Raw genomic sequence first — 17,271 nt, 5'->3', positions numbered from 1 at the left:
AAGAAATTATTAATGAATAACATAAACCAATGAGAAAAAATTTTACATGAAGAAATATAATTTCTCTCGGTATAGATGATTTATGGCAAGCCAACTTAGTAGAAATGGATTTGAGCAAATTGAAAGGAATTTCTAAAATAAACAAAGGATATAAATATATATTGACTATTATCTGTGTATTTTCGAAATTTGTGTCTGGGCTGTTCCAGTCCAAGACAAAACAGATAAGACTGTGGCTGATGCATTCGAAAAAAATGTCAGCACTAGGAGACCAAAAAATCTGCAGACAGATAATGGTAAACAATTTTATAACAAAGAATTTAAAGAACTGATGATGAAATATAACATTAATCATTATTCAACTTTTTCAGAATTACAAGCGTCTGTTGTTGAACGATTGAACAGGTTACTTAAAGAAAAGATGTGGAAGAAATTTGCTTTACAAGGAAATTACAAATGGGTTGGCATAAGCTCGAAACTAGTTGACCAATATAATAAGACATTTCATCGAACTATAAAAATGAAGCCAATAGAAGTTAATGATAAAAATTAAAGTCGTCCAATTTGGAATGGTTAATGTCTAATGAAAAAGTGAAATTTAAAAAAGGTGACAAAGTTAGAATTAGTAAAATTAAAGGTCTTTTTGAAAAAGGATATACAGCTAACTGGTGAACAGATATATTTGAAATTGAAGGTGTGATTCATTCTAATCCGATCACATTTAAACTGAACGATAACGTAGGTAATTTTTATGAACAAGTGCTATATAGACCAAAATATCTGGATGTATACTTAGTTGAATAAGTTTTAAGAAAGAAAGGAGATAAGGTTTATGTTAAATGGTTAGGTTTCGATAATTCGCACAACAGTTGGGTAAATAAAGATAAAGTCATTTTATAAGTTAAACATCTAATGAAAATTGTTTATTTGTAAATGTATCATATGGTTCAAATGCAAAAATAACCATTTGCTATTTTATAAATGTGTGTTATCCTGATGATGAAGATAAAGTCTGTAATTTCATAAATCAATTAGCTGATGAGGCTTTAAATTATTTATATAATTTGAGAGGTGATGAAATTTGTATTGTTTATGAATACTTTAAAAAACGGCACTGACCTTCCATGAACATGAGAAAATTAAGTGTAAGTATGCTTCAGTTGACACTTGTCATTTTAATATACATTATCTCCTGTATAAGAGTATCGTCATTTAAACTTGTTTCAAATTGATTTCCCTGAGAAATTATTGGTTATCGTTCTTTCATTAAATTGTATATATTTACTGAGTTTGGATTCCTGATTCTCGAAATTATTTGAATTTCTGGATAATCTCCATGTAATTCATTCAGGCTAGATTTTACAGAACAATTTTTGAATTCTTAGAAGATAATATACATATTCTCACATATGATTTTTCTTAATTAAAATAAATTCACTATGTTTATCTTGATTAATTGTTGGAGGAGTAGCATGATTTTTAATAACTTCGTCCTTCTCTTGAATTACATCTCTAGCAGTTTCTATTAATATTTTTCATACTTTCAACTTTATTTTATAAATCTTGGATTTTATTTTGTAGTTTTTATTCACCATATTTCTTATTGAAGGTAAAACTTCATGTGTGACCCATCTTCTACATGCTTCTGCATCTTCCTTTTGCGATTTAAAAGTTAAAGAATATAAGCCAGATTCATTGATAAATGTTGATGACTTTTTATTCCCTTTCAACCCCAAGGTAGCTTCGGGGTTTAAATTTTCAAATATAATTTTGTCTTCTTTATCAACATTACGTCTAATTGTATAGTCAGTGTCTTTATACTCTAATATCTTATCAACATCTTTACCTTCAAATAATGAATTATTGTCTTAATCAATTATCATAAAACTTCTTTATTGTTGTATGTAAGCTTGTTATTAATAAGGTGTATTTAATACAGAACAAAAATACATATGTAAATTAAAATTCTACAGCAGGCACAGTCATAATTTCATCATAAATATTTTTTCTTTCCTCATTTACTTCATCAACAATATCGTTCGATTGGTCAAATAATTTCTGTACAAAGTAAGTTAGAGTGTTGAAGTGTATATTGTATATTTCTTTTCTTTTATCTACTCTGTGTACACCAAAATGAATATCAAACATTTGCACTATTTATTTAGAATCAGTACATATATGTTTTCTGACATAAAATATTCTATCATCATTAGGTATTCCACTATTATAGCTTGATATTTTTTTTGAAAGATGATTTTCAGATAATACGCCACGAACTTTAAAATAATTTTTTTGGCATACTGCTTGGATGTGGCAATGTATATAATTTGTTCTTTCTTCCCCTCCACTAATCAGATATTACATATTTTTGTAGTAGACATTGTTTTTCCTTTTCTTTTAATTCTATTGCTTGCTTCGATAATTTTTTGTGACTGAATGGCCCTTATATTCTTTTACATAGTCAGCATAATCGCGAAATATTTCTTCAAGAGTAATATAGTAATCCTTAATTTCGGTAGCTACTTTACTTCTCAAACTCATTACAAGTTTTTTAAAGTTTCTAACTAACAGTAAAATCCACGATTATTATACTAAATTGTGAGGAGCAAGTGTTTTTGATTCTTTTTGAATGTATTCATATTCTTTCTCTAATAGATCATCATGTTTTACCTCTTTGTATTCGAGATTATAATTTTGCAAAGAATTAATTAAATTTCTTTTAATTTGTTTTATATTTACAGGGTCCTCACTCAAGAACCCTGCAATTCCATAGCGAATGAAGCACAAAATATCATTTGTGATCAACACATCCTTTTTTAAAGAAAGGAATCCAAATCTCATTGAACCAACTTCCTAAACTAAATTCATAATTCCTATCTTGAGTGAATTAAAAAATGTTCAATTCTGAACAAGTGACAATGGTTGTTTATATAGAGTGAAAATACATTAGCAAATTAAAATTTTTCGTTGCCTCTTAAGGTGAACGATTCATTTAGGTTAAAATTTCAGCATTAGATATTTCCATTTAATATAGAATAAAAATACATTAGTAAAATAAAATTTTTTGGCGTATGCAACTTCCTTAAGAGTGTGTCACTAAAGATAACAATTTCCTTTTCATTAATTGTGTATTGTACTAAAAACTCATAAACAAAATAAAAAACAATCAGTAGAAATAGTAGTGAGTGAAGGAAAATTATAAGTGTAGGTATTTTATCTATACAGCTATTAATCCCACAGCAACACGAAAGAGGATTTATTTATTAAGGAAAATTTCTAATTATTAATAAAAATTTATCTCAATAAATGGAAGAACACAAGGTGTGTAAAAATGTGAAGTAGAGAAATCAATTGATAACTTTTATCAGCACAAATACTCAAAGGATACGCTTTCATTTATGTGTAATGAATGTCATAAAACGATTACAAAAAATACATATAATAACAAAAAAAGAGTGTTTAGAACATTTTATACCTAATTACAAGAATTCTTTGGCAATGTTTAAGGATATGTCAGATTTTTTTTATTTTTTACAAACTACAACAACAGGAGTTACAACATTTTAAAAAAATTTATTGTTTGTCAAGAAATTAAAGATCTTGGCTGTTTCTACGTAAGTCATACATCTAGAGACAAGCTCGCGAGTAGGTGTAAGACTTGTCAACTAGAATATAGACAAAAAAAGGAAAATAGTGTGTGAGTGTGGATAGTAAATAGTTAAAAGTGATCTCAAAAAACATTTACAAACAAATAAACACATCAAAAATGAACTACATACTTTCATCTTAAATAAATTAGAACAAACTCTGCAAATTTCAAATCTATTAAAAATTTATCTTTAGTAAATTAGAACTATATTTGCTGCTGCTCTTCAATTTTTCAAGTCTACTAAAAATTATCTTAAATAAATTAGAAGTCATCTTTGCTGTTGACCTTCAATTTTTTCAAATCTATTATAAAAATTATCTTTAATAAATGGAAGCCTTTCTGACAATGTTTCCAGTCACTCAACTTCGTGATTATTGCAGAAGTAATAATTTGCAAGGATATAGTGCACTTAGAAAGGATGGTCTTATCAACTAAATTGTTTCGAAAAATTTACCACCACCACCACCCATTTTTTCAAAAGCTAATGAAAATTATTCTATAATAAAAGATACAAAAATGAAAGTATCTCTGGGAGATTTTACAGTTGCTCAACTTCGTTATTATTCCAAAAGGAATAATTTACAAGGATATAGTGCACTTACAAAGGATTGTTTTATCAACTTAATTATTTCAAGTAATTGATAAATTGCTACAAGAACTCTAGAAAATTTAAAAGTAAATGAACTCAATATAAAGCTAAAGACCTTGTTATTAGAGGATACAATACATTAAAGAAATCAGAGTTAATTGATGCCATTGTATTACAAGAGTTTAGTTTTCATTCAGATGTATTTCAAACAACCAGATTAAGATCAAAACGAGTACCAAATATAAATTACTTTTACAGATTTGATGATGATATTATTGAAAACCTCGCCCACCAAGGGAGGAAAAAATAATAAGGCTAGTTAAAATTTACCCATTTAGTAGTAAATTATTTGATAAAGAAAAGAATTTATCTGTGATAAAAGAAATTAAATCGCAATTTAATGAAAAATTTTAAGCATTTTCTGTTGACTATAAAAGTCTCTTTAACGATGCTAACATTGCCAAGCTCGATACTCTAAGTGAGGAAACATATTATGTAACAAAAGCACTCAATTCCATGGTAAATGTAGCTAAAAAGAAGACTAATTTCAGGAAAGGAGATAAGCTGAATATAACAACCAACAACCCAAATATGTTTTATCCAATTTCTACAGGTTATAATGCTTCGAATAATGCAAAAGAGTCTGTTCAAATTTTGTGCAACGAAATGAGCAATATCTTAACATCAGCTGAAACTGTTAATATAGTAGAAACGTCATTTAATATTCAGATGTTAGCAATTCCTAGAGGTAGTCCACGTAAAAGAATAATAAATCTGGCTGAAGACAAAAAGTCTAAGAGGTGCATCACAAGAATTAATAACAATGATAATTTGTGTTGTCCTAGAGCCATAATTGTGGCTTTGACATATTACACAAATAATATTTTGGGAAGAGAATTCAGTGATAATGGAATTAAGAAAATAAGAGTTGGAGATAAATACAAATTATAGAAAGAGTTAACTAATATATTATGTAATCAGTTGGGTGAATAAAATGAAGAAGGATTTACTTTAGATGACATTAAAAATATGGAAGAATTGTTGAATATCCAAATAAATGTAGTATGTGCTGAAAATTTTAAAGCAATTATGTATAGTGGGCGTGAGAAAGATATCAAGATTTATCTGTACAAAGAACACAATCATTTTGATGTAATACACAGTATGACTGCTTTCTTAGGATCATCATATTTCCGTGATAAACGCAAGAAACCATATCACAACAAGGAGAAACATAGACATAAAAAGAGCGAAAAGTGTGTATATTATGCAAATGACCAGAACATGAAAGTGAAGAAAATAAGATTTATTTTGAGAAATGTAAGAGATACTGTTATAATGAAGAATGCTTAAACAATCACCACGAAGTTTTTGATATAGCTAACAAGTGCGTAGGATGGAAAAAGATTTGTTTAAGATCTAAAGAACATAAATGTGGTTTTAAACTTTGCAGAAATTGTAAACAAGTAGTGAAAATTAGAAATCATGTTATATGCAACCTGTATTGCAAAAAGGTAGTATCTGTGAAAGAATATTTAGTGATGAATTTATAGTCAAGGTTGCCCAAATTTTAATAAAGAAGGTTGCTATGTTAATGGAGAATTCCAAGATTTTTATTTTTTCAGTGCTTCATGTTTTATAAAATAGTTGGTGATAAAGAGTTTATATGTTGTGAAAAAGGCTTTCGAAAGAAAGTGAATTGTACCTATAGTGAACGATACATGTGGTTTGATTATTAAGCAACTCAAGAAACTGGAACACTTATAGCCAATATTATAAGTGTGCACAATTTTGAAGGTGATACAGTTTATAAATTTGAGACAAATGATGAATTCTGTAAGTGGATGATATCTCAAAATAAGAATTATCACTCATTTGTAGCTGACTATACAAAAGGTTATGATTCCCAATTCATTTTGAAATACTGTGTTGAAAGCACAATAAGGCCATATACCATCTACACAGGAACTAAACTAACATTATTGAAGATCAAACAGTTAGGCATAAAAATTCTAGACAGCAGTAATATTGTACAAGGTCCACTTAGTGGTTTCCCAAAAACTTTTGATTTGAAAGAATTGAAGACAGGCTACTTCCCACATTTATTCAATACACCAGTAAATGAAAAACTATACAGGACCGATTCCTGATACTGAATATTATTGTGTTGGCAGTATGAAGCCATAAGATCGAGAAGCATTTCTCAAATGGCACAGCTGTAGAGTGAAAGAAAGTTATGTGTTCAATATGAAGAAAGAAATTAACGAGTACTGTAATTCTGGTGTAGATATATTAAGATGAGGTTGTTTAGAATTAAGAAAACAGTTTCTGGAAATTGCTAACATTGATCTGTTGTGTTATTTAACAATTGCCGGCGTTTGTATAGCAATTTACAGATAGAAATATTTACAAAAAATACAATCGCTGTATTGGATAAAGAACAGAAGGAGAATTACAGCAAACAATACATAGCGTGGTTGAATACTTTAAATAATAGCTATGTCTCACATCCTCTTAATGGTGGAGAAGTTAGAATTGCAGGAGCAATAGTAGAGGGATTTGATAAAGCAACTAATACTTTTTATCAATATCGTGGTTGTTTGTGGCATGGTTGTAAAAAATGTTTTAAAAGTAAATCAATTAACAATGGAAGTAAGGAAACTATCGGTGATATTTATCAAAAGACTTCAACGAGAAGTGCAGAGAAACGAAATGCTGGATACAATCTGGTGGAAATGTGGTAATGTGATTGGGTGAACTCAGTAGAGTATAAAAATCATAAACAGTTACCTAAAATTGTTGAACCAATGAATCCAAGAGATGCATTTTATGGTGGACGAACAAATGCAATAAAATTAAGAGCTAAAGCAGATGATATTAGTCCAAAAATAAAATATATTGATGTATGTAGTCTTTATCCAATAGATAATAGACAGAATACAAGAAAATCCTGGAAAACGAGCTGCTGCTAAGATCTGTCTGAATTCATTATGGGGCAAGTTTGTACAAAGACAAAACATGAGTCAAACAGAATATGTGACAAATTTGCAACGATTTTATGAGATACTGTAGGATGATCAATTAGATAACTTAGATGTAAATTTTATTACAGAGGAAATGGTCCAGATGACGTATAATTTCAAAGATTATTACATGGAAAACAATGCAGCTATGAATATCTTTATAGTTGCATTCACTACATCAAATGCAAGACTTAGATTGTATGATATGTTAGGTAAATTAGGCAAAAATGTCATATATTTCGATACTGATTCTGTAGTATATATGGATGATGATAAAAATACTGGGGAATCAGGTTTTATTTTAGGTGAATGGAGAGATGAATAGAGAAATAATTGTTTTACAGATTGGGCTTCAACAGGTCCTAAAAGTTATTATTATGACAAAAATGATAAAAAGACAGAAATGAAGGTAAAAGAAATTCACATTAAATTACAAGAATATTCTAAAGTTGAATGGCGAATCTATGATCAGATTAATTGAGAATGGAGTGAAAAAAAGATACAATTAGAATACAATCAGATAACTAGAGATGTTTATACTAAAAATCTAGTAAACAAACAGGTTAAGAAAGTATTTTCGCGTCAGTATGATAAAAGAATTGTTCTAGATAACTATGATACAGTGCCTTATGGATACTAAAAGTTATCTAGAATCTTCTAATGGAAATGAAAAATTGATACCACATGCCTTATACAAATAGAATAAAGTAGTTAGTTGCATTTTGTTGTATTCTAAGATGCCTAAATTTTTAGTTATAGAATGATAAACTTTTAAAAATAACCAATAAGCTTTAATGTAATCTTTGTAATTTTGTAGGTAAATTATTAATTGGTAAATTAGAATCTACTATTTGTTTTAGTGTCATAGAAAAGAGAGAATTCGAATTTTCTATTTCCTCCCATATTTCTGCACCTGTTTCCTTGTGGTTATCTAAGTACTTTTAGAATTCTTCTTTATAAATTCTCTTTAATCCACTAACATGTTTAGTATGCTTCTGACTTCTCAAGTGTTCTATAATTGATGATGGTTTAAAATATTCTGTGCAAAATTACAATCAACTTGTTTCTCTCTTGGATTATTACTTCTCTCAACAAAGATGTCAAACTTAAATTCATCCCATACATTTGTCTTATTTATATAGGATAAAAATTCAAAAGATTATTAAATTTTATTCTATATAAATGGACAATCTACTGAAGAAGCTCAATAATGATAGTTATTCTAATCTGTTTAAAAAGATTAGTGAGTTTGATGTAAATGTGCATTATTACATTACTCACTGTGAACGTTTAAAAACTAGATATGGTGATAAAATTTGTCTAGAGCTTGCTAATAAATTTAAAATTATTTTCTCAGAAAGGTTCTATAAAATAATAGATAACTAGGACTTCCAATTTTTAAAGATGGTGAAATTAAACTAAAATATAAAGCAGTGAAGAGAACTAAAAATAATGATAACAAATTTCATGATCAAGAGTTTGTTGTGCAGAATTTTTTTAAAATAATCAGCTCATTGACTCTTCCTTATTAGATCATGTTAAATTACAGAATATATATATTAAAAATGGCAGAAACGAGATTTTTCCTCAAGATATGTGGAATCTAGATCTGCCAAATAATCATTTTAAAGCTTATGATTCTTTCTTTGATTTTAAGAGAAGTGAACAATTGAATGGTGATGTTAATGTGAGTCCATTCAGATTTATTGAAAATTATCCCATCTATGTTATAAATATTTCTAGAAGAATGAATGTATTGGCTACACAGAAAACTACAATGAGGTTTGTGCAAATTATACTGATAAAATTCCGAAAGATGCGCTTATGTATGTGGTAATGTATGGTAAAAAGAATTTGACATTGATCTGCAGCATAGAATTTTAGTTTAAAATTTTTAATTTTTGTTGTTACATGCATTTATAAAAAATTTTAGTAGCTAGTGTGCACAGTCTAGCCGTTTATAAGACAATGAGGGACATCATTAAAAAATAACCAGCAACTGCAGCCAACTGACCCACTTATTACTCTGCTCATTATCAGGGTCCATGGATTCATGAGGTTGTCTCCAGACGAGTACACCTCCATCCCTTCGATAAAATTTGAAACTATACTAGTTCGACGAGGCAACATGTTTCCAGTTATAAGTGTCCAACGTCAGTGTTGACGGGTCCAGACAAGGCGTAAGGCTTTGTGTCATGCAGTCATCAAGGGAATACAAATAGACCTTCGGCTCCAAAAGCCCGTATCGATGATGTTTCATTAAATGGTTCACATGCTGATACTTGTTGATGGCCCAGCACTGAAATCTGCAGCAATTTACAGAATGGTTGCACTTCTGTCATGTTGAACGATTTTCTTCTGTTCTTGTAGGATCTTTATCCGGCCGCAGCTACATCAGGAATTTGATATTTTACCAGATTGCTAAAATTCACGATACACTCGTGAAAAGGTCGTACAGGAAAATTCCCAATTAATCGCCACCTCTGAGATTCTGTATCCCATCGCTTGTGCAGCGACTATAACACCACGGTGAAATTCACTTTAATGTTGATAACCCTCCATTGTAGCAGCAATAACCCATCTAACAACTGCACCAGACACTTGTCTTATATGGGCGTTGCCGACCGCAGTTCCGTATTCTGGAGAAACATTTTTATCCACGGCAGGATCACCGAATTCACGGATCCGTAACTGTTTTTGGTGGCAGTGATGTGTGCCTGTACGAACAGTATACTGCGATTTGCCAGCTGATCTGAGAACAATGCCGCTTCCCCATAAATGTGACTTATTGTGGACTGGATATTGAAGACGTTCGGGTGAAACTTAGTGGTGAAGTATGAAGCTGGAGCAGCGGTAATGCACAAGCAAATGCAGCCAGGTCCGATGGCGTCTCCCATGCAAACATTCTGTCGGCAAAATATCATAACCAGGAAAAGTACGATACGATCTCAAAAACTTCAGTATGGTATCTTAAAGTGTCTGTGAAGCTCGAAGTTTTGAATTTTACGTCTTGAATGTTTGAACGAAACGTTCAGCTTCACCGTTGGACTCTGGCAAGAATGATGCTGTCTTAACATACTCTATTCCATTGTGTCCACAAAATTGTACTAATTCTGTGGAAGAATTTCCATTGTCAGAAGCAACTGCTTGTGGCAACCGTTCGAGATAAAATATAGAAGCGAGTGCCTTGATAGTGGTGGTACATTTCGTCGAATGCACTGGGATAGAAAAAAAGCGTATTTGCTGCTGGCATGGACTGCAATCAACCAACGTGTTTGCCGAAAGAGGTCAGAAAAGTCCATATGTAGGCGTTCCCATGAAGCATCAGAATGCTGCCAGGAGAAAAATATCTAGCATGGAGTCGCCTGATGGTCGGCACAAGCGTGACATTGGGCTGTCATAGTTCTATTTGCTTATCTAAACTAAGCCATGTACAATGTTGGTGCGACAACTACTTAGTGCAAACTATTCCCAAATGCCCTCTATGCAGAAGACTTAACAACTGATGCTGTAAAGATGGGGATTAACACTATTGTCTGTTCGTTAGGCGTGTGAAACAGAATCACATCATTCAGAAGAGATAAACTTTTGCGGTGCACGAAGTATCTTTGCACTAAGGGATCGGGATTACATTTCTCAGCGCATTGCCAACTTTTGCTAATGTAACTTTTTAACAATCTTTGTGGCTGGTCATGCTGCACAGAACATCGTCCCTGTATAGACCCTATATATACTCCTTCCACCTTTGTGCTTTCTCTTCTTTGCTTAGAACTGGGTTTCCATCTGAGCTCTTGATATTCATGCAAGTGGTTCTCTTTTCTCCAAATGTCTTTCTAATTTTCCCCATAGGCAGTATCTGTTTTACCCCTCGTGAGATAAGCCTCTACATCCTTACATTTGTCCTGTAGCCATCCCTGCTTAGCCATTTTGCACTTCTTGTCGATCTCATTTTTGAGACTTTTGTATTCCTTTTTGCCTGCTTCACTTACTGCATTTTTGTATTTTCTCCTGTCATCAATTAAATTCAGTATCCCTCCGGTTAGCCAAGGATTTCTGTTATCCCGCGTCTTTTTACCTACTTGATCCTCTGCTGCCTTCACTACTTCATTCCACAAAGCTACCCATTCTTCATCTACTGTATTTCTTTCCCCCATTCCTGTTAACTGTTCCCTTATGCTCACCCTTAAACCCAGCACAGCCTCTGTTTCTTTCAGATTATCCACGTCCCATCTCATGAAATTCTTATCTTTTTGCAGTTTCTTCAGTTTTAATCTACAGTTCACAACCAATAGATTGTGGCCAGAGTCTACATCTGCCCCTGGAAATGTCTTACAATTTAAAACCTGGTTCCTAAATCTCTGTGTTACCATTATATAATCTATCTGAAACCTTGTAGTATCTCCAGGGTTATGCTCTGTGGAAAATTCTACCAAGCGGCTTCCTCTTTCATTTCTTAACCCCAATCCATGTTCACCTACTACGTTTCCTTCTATTCCATTTCCTACTGTCGAATTCAAGTCACCCATGACTATTAAATTTTCGTCTCCCTTGACCACCTTAATAATTTCTTTTATCTCATCATACATTTCATCAAATTCTTCATCATCTGCAGAGCTAGTTGGCATATAAACTTGTACTACTGTAGTATTAATAGCGACCAACGTTGAAGCTTTCGGGCTTTTCAGTCAAGAACTTTTTTAGAAGGATGGAACAGTGCAGAAACGCTTATGGTCCGCGACCAGGAAAAGTTTTTTGCTACACAGGTAATGATGAAATATGGCGGCACCTTATATTATAACCAGGCCTTCGTCCTTCAGCAGCCTATAATTGATTTGAGCACTGCTCCAAGTTTTGGAATAAAATACGATGGGGTATGCTGTGTTAGCAGTTTTGTGGGATAAGAGTGCACAGATGCCATGGGGGGAGGCATCTACTGTAAGCACAAGTTGTTTGAGTGGATAGTATTCCACATGGCAAGGTTAAGGAAGCAATGCATTTTACAGTTTTTAAAAAGCTTGGTCACAGTCTTTTGTCCATTGGAACGGAGGCGCAGCAGCTTGGGTCGCTCTAGGAATGAACTTTAAATAGTAAGTCAGTTTTAGAAGAATAGCTTGCAGATCACGTAAATACTTAGGAGACTGAAATATCTGAACTACTTGCAGATGTTTCGTCGACTGAAGAGTACCGTTGGTGTCGATGATGCGTCCTAAGTACTCAGTCGTTGGGCTGAAAATGAATGTTTCTGCAAGTTATATTTCACACCCGCCTCAGTTAAAACTTGAAAAAAAAAAACAGTCCACATTTTTAAGGTGTTGCTCCGTTGCTTGTCCGCAGACGAATATTTCGTCAAGGAGCTTAAAACAGCAAGGCACCTTGGACGTTGCGGGACCGAGAAATATTTGAAACAACGCAGGTGTGGAAGCACTTCTGAAAGGCAGGCTTTATCTACACCCAAGCCGAGATGAGGATCCACAACAAAAATTTTCCTTTTCTCTTCTTCCACTGGAGACAGGCTTGTGCATGATCAATTTTTGAGAAGAACTATCCTCCGGTAACTGATAGAAAATTTCCTCTACACATGAGGAATGAGCGTCTGTGAATTTACTGTGCGTTTGAAATACGACCAAATACGAACCCGGCCATTCGATTTAGAAATGACGAATAAGGGTGACGCTCACTGACTTGCCGAAATAGGTTATAAGACGCCAAGGAATTCTAGTCTGTTGCCACGTCGTCAAGTAATGCGGGCGGCATATCGTGTGCGCGATAAACTTTGACTTGCTCATCAGTTTTCAGCGTAATGTGAGTGCGAAAATCTTTGCACATGGCAGGGCACCGTAGAACTACTGTTGACACTTGTCACAGAGTTGTTGAATTGCGGCGTGGAAAAATTTTATGTCAACGGCATGCGTATTGTCCTGCATCTCCAGTCGCAAGGAATCATACGCATCCATGCCGAAAATACCTGGAGTCTTGCGTGAGTGAACGATAATGAACTGTACTTCCTTAGTCTTGTTTTCGTATTTCGCAGGTAAAAGGCACGTTCCAGGCACTGAAAAACTGTCGCCATTGTAGGTGCTGAGATGCGGACTTGATATTTGCAAAGGTGATTGGCCAATTTTTTCATACAGATCTAGGTTAAACAAAGTGACGTAAGTACTGACTCGTTACAATTTTGTAATGTAATCCACAGTTTGAGGTCTGTCCTATGAATACAATCTTCCATTCCAGGCTGTGAAAAACTGTTTTCTAGTTCCACCAGTTCACTAGAGCACTTTGCAAAATTTCTAAGTTGGCGGGGCCCTTTTGAAGTGTGTGGTATTCACATTAAACACTTGTGCGTTTCCTCCGTCTTCACTTGTCTGATTTTTGAGCAACGAAACATTGTCTCGAAATTTGGTAGAAAATCCGAAGAAATTCTGGTCGTATGTAAAGTACACAAGCGGCAAGACGCAGTCAATACCTTCGCTGCGCAGTGCCGATGGTACTGTTATCGACGACTGTGCCGCTAAAGCGGAGTTATTGAACGCAGTTTTCCGAAATTCCTTCACCAGGGAAGACGAATGGAATATTCCAGAATTTGAAACACGAACATCTGCTAGCATGAGTTTCTTAGAAGTAGATACCTTAGGGGTTGCGAAGCAACTCAAATCGCTTGATACGGGCAAGTCTTCAGGTCCAGATTGTATACCGATTAGGTTCCTTTCAGATTACGCTGATACTATAGCTCCCTACTTAGCACTCATATACAACCGCTCGCTCACCGATAGATCTGTACCTACAGATTGGAAAATTGCGCAGGTCGCACCAGTGTTCAAGAAGGGTAGTAGGAGTAATCCATTTAACTACAGACCTATATCATTGACGTCGGTTTGCAGTAGGGTTTTGGAGCATATACTGTATTCAAACATTATGAATCACCTCGAAGGGAACTATCTATTGACACGTAATCAGCATGGCTTCAGAAAACATCGCTCTTGTGCAACGCAGCTAGCTCTTTATTCGCACGAAGTAATGGCCGCTATCGACAGGGGATCTCAAGTTGATTCCGTATTTCTAGATTTCAGGAAAGCTTTTGACACCGTTCCTCACAAGCGACTTCTAATCAAGCTGCGGAGCTATGGGGTATCGTCTCAGTTGTGCGACTGGATTCGTGATTTCCTGTCAGGAAGGTCGCAGTTCGTAGTAATAGACGGCAAATCATCGAGTAAAACTGAAGTGATATCAGGTGTTCCCCAGGGAAGCGTCCTGGGACCTCTACTGTTCCTGATCTATATAAATGACCTGGGTGACAATCTGAGCAGTTCTCTTAGGTTGTTCGCAGATGATGCTGTAATTTACCGTCTAGTAAGGTCATCCGAAGACCAGTATCAGCTGCAAAGCGATTTAGAAAAGATTGCTGTATGGTGTGTCAGGTGGCAGTTGACGCTAAATAACGAAAAGTGTGAGATGATCCACATGAGTTCCAAAAGAAATCCGTTGGAATTCGATTACTCGATAAATAGTACAATTCTCAAGGCTGTCAATTCAACTAAGTACCTGGGTGTTAAAATTACGAACTACTTCAGTTGGAAGGACCACATAGATAATATTGTCGGGAAGGCGAGCCAAAGGTTGCGTTTCATTGGCAGGACACTTAGAAGATGCAACAAGTCCACTAAAGAGACAGCTTACACTACACTCGTTCGTCCTCTGTTAGAATATTGCTGCGCGGTGTGGGATCCTTACCAGGTGGGATTGACGGAGGACATCGAGAGGGTGCAAAGAAGGGCAGCTCGTTTTGTATTATCGCGTTATAGGGGAGAGAGTGTGGCAGATATGATACACGAGTTGGGATGGAAGTAATTACAGCATAGACGTTTTTCGTCGCGGCGAGATCTTTTTACGAAATTTCAGTCACCAACTTTCTCTTCCGAATGCGAAAATATTTTGTTGAGCCCAACCTACATAGGTAGGAATGATCATCAAAATAAAATAAGAGAAATCAGAGCTCGAACAGAAAGGTTTAGGTGTTCGTTTTTCCCGCTCGCTGTTCGGGAGTGGAATAGTAGAGAGATAGTATGATTGTGGTTCGATGAACCCTCTGCCAAGCACTTAAATGTGAATTGCAGAGTAGTCATGTAGATGTGGCGGCGTGGAATTTCAACATGAAAACTGACTTCCTCAAAATGGTTAAAATGGCTCTGAGCACCATGAGACTTAACTTCTGAGTTCATCAGTCCCCTAGAACTTAGAACTACTTAAACCTAACTAACCTAAGGACATCACACACATCCATGCCTGAGGCAGGATTCGAACCTGCGACCGTTGCGGTCGCGCGGTTGCAAACTGTAGCGCATAGAACCGCTCGGCCACCCCGTTCCACCAACAACTCTCAAAACTAAAACCAGTCACTGTGAAACAACTCGGACGAATGATAAGTCTGCACAAACACAGAGAAGCCAGAAGCGGTCGGAAGACCAAACAAACGTCGTCCGCTGCGACGACCGACCGAACGACCAATCAACTGTCGTCCCCACTCAAGTCAGGCACGGGAAAGATTCCAGTATAAATCGTAGACTGACAGCTGATTGCCATGAGGTCAGCCGCGCGGGATTATCCGAGCGGTCTTACGCGCTGAAAAATGCTTCAAATGGCTTTGAGCAGTATGGGACTTAACGTCTGAGGTCATCAGTCCCCTAGAATTTAGAAATACTTAAACCTAACTAACCAAAGGACATCACACACATCCATGCCCGAGGCAGGATTCGAACCAGCGACCGCAGTGGTCGCGCAGTTCCAGACTGGAGAACCTAGAACTGGACGGCCACACCAGGCGCTGCAGTCAAGGACGGTGCGGATGGTCCCGTCTGAGGTTCGAGTCCTCCCTCGGGCATGGGTGTGTGTGTTTGTCCTTAGGATAATATAGGATAAATAGTGTGTAAGCTTAGGGACTGATGACCTTAGCAGTTAAGTCCCACACGATTTCACATTTTTTTGCCATGAGGTCACTTCAACGGGCGGACACACACGAACAAGTGAAAGTTGCATTCCTCGAATGTCACGGTCCATTCAACTTAAACTCGCTGAATCCGGTCCTTGACTTGGTCATGCACTCACGCAACCACATCATTCCATCGGAGAGTGTATGTGTGTCACCAGCGTTTGGGCGAGTACTGGCTGTCCGGACCTCACTGCTGCTCCGTCCCAACTCCTCTAGCTCGACACACGACGACCCGGAAATGCTAGAGGCCGTTTCAAAGATGAAACCACAGTACGCGCTATCGATAAGCGCTGCTGCTGCCACTTAGGGACAGACAAGGCGAGCAAACGTAGTGGCGCCAATGAAAACACTAATAATACAGGACGCCATTATCGCTATTACAAGATGCCGAGCTATGAACGGCATCAACGCGAGCTGCACACGGCTCAGCTACATATTTCAACTTAATGTATTTTTACTTAATATACGCACGCACGCAAAAAAGAATTCAATAGAAAGAAGAAAAATTGTCCTACTCTCGTTTCCGAAGCTCGTGGTTCCACTTTCTGTTTGATCGTCGCCAGTCTGTTATAACTACTTTTGCATGCTCGTATCTGGTTCTTTAGTTAATATAGGATCACAAACTGAGGATCACAACGACGACACATTCTATGTTTCATCTAAATAATCAGAAAATAACTTTTAATAATCAGCATTTAAATTAGTATGCGAAGATTGAGAAAGAGAATTAATTTCAGAGGTAAGATTTCATTTATTATTATTAATCAAGAGGTAGAAATACTAATGGAAGGTTTCATAGGTTATTGTAGAAGGGAAGGTTGCGTAACAAAAGAGATGTAGAGGAGGTGGGAAGGTTTCACCACAAACTAGAACAGAGTTGCGTCTTTTTAATAAATGCCTTAAGGTCAGTCCTACTCGAAGTCTTAACTCTAAAATTGTGGAACTACTGTCGCTAAAGCCAAAACTGCATGTTATCCTGCGTCTCTTAATACATGCCAAACTGGCTAAGTTGTTGCACTTCAACAGC

This window comes from Schistocerca gregaria, chromosome 2 (assembly GCF_023897955.1).
Source record: "Schistocerca gregaria isolate iqSchGreg1 chromosome 2, iqSchGreg1.2, whole genome shotgun sequence".
Taxonomy (NCBI): domain Eukaryota; kingdom Metazoa; phylum Arthropoda; class Insecta; order Orthoptera; family Acrididae; genus Schistocerca; species Schistocerca gregaria.
Note: the sequence above shows the minus strand (reverse complement) of the source record.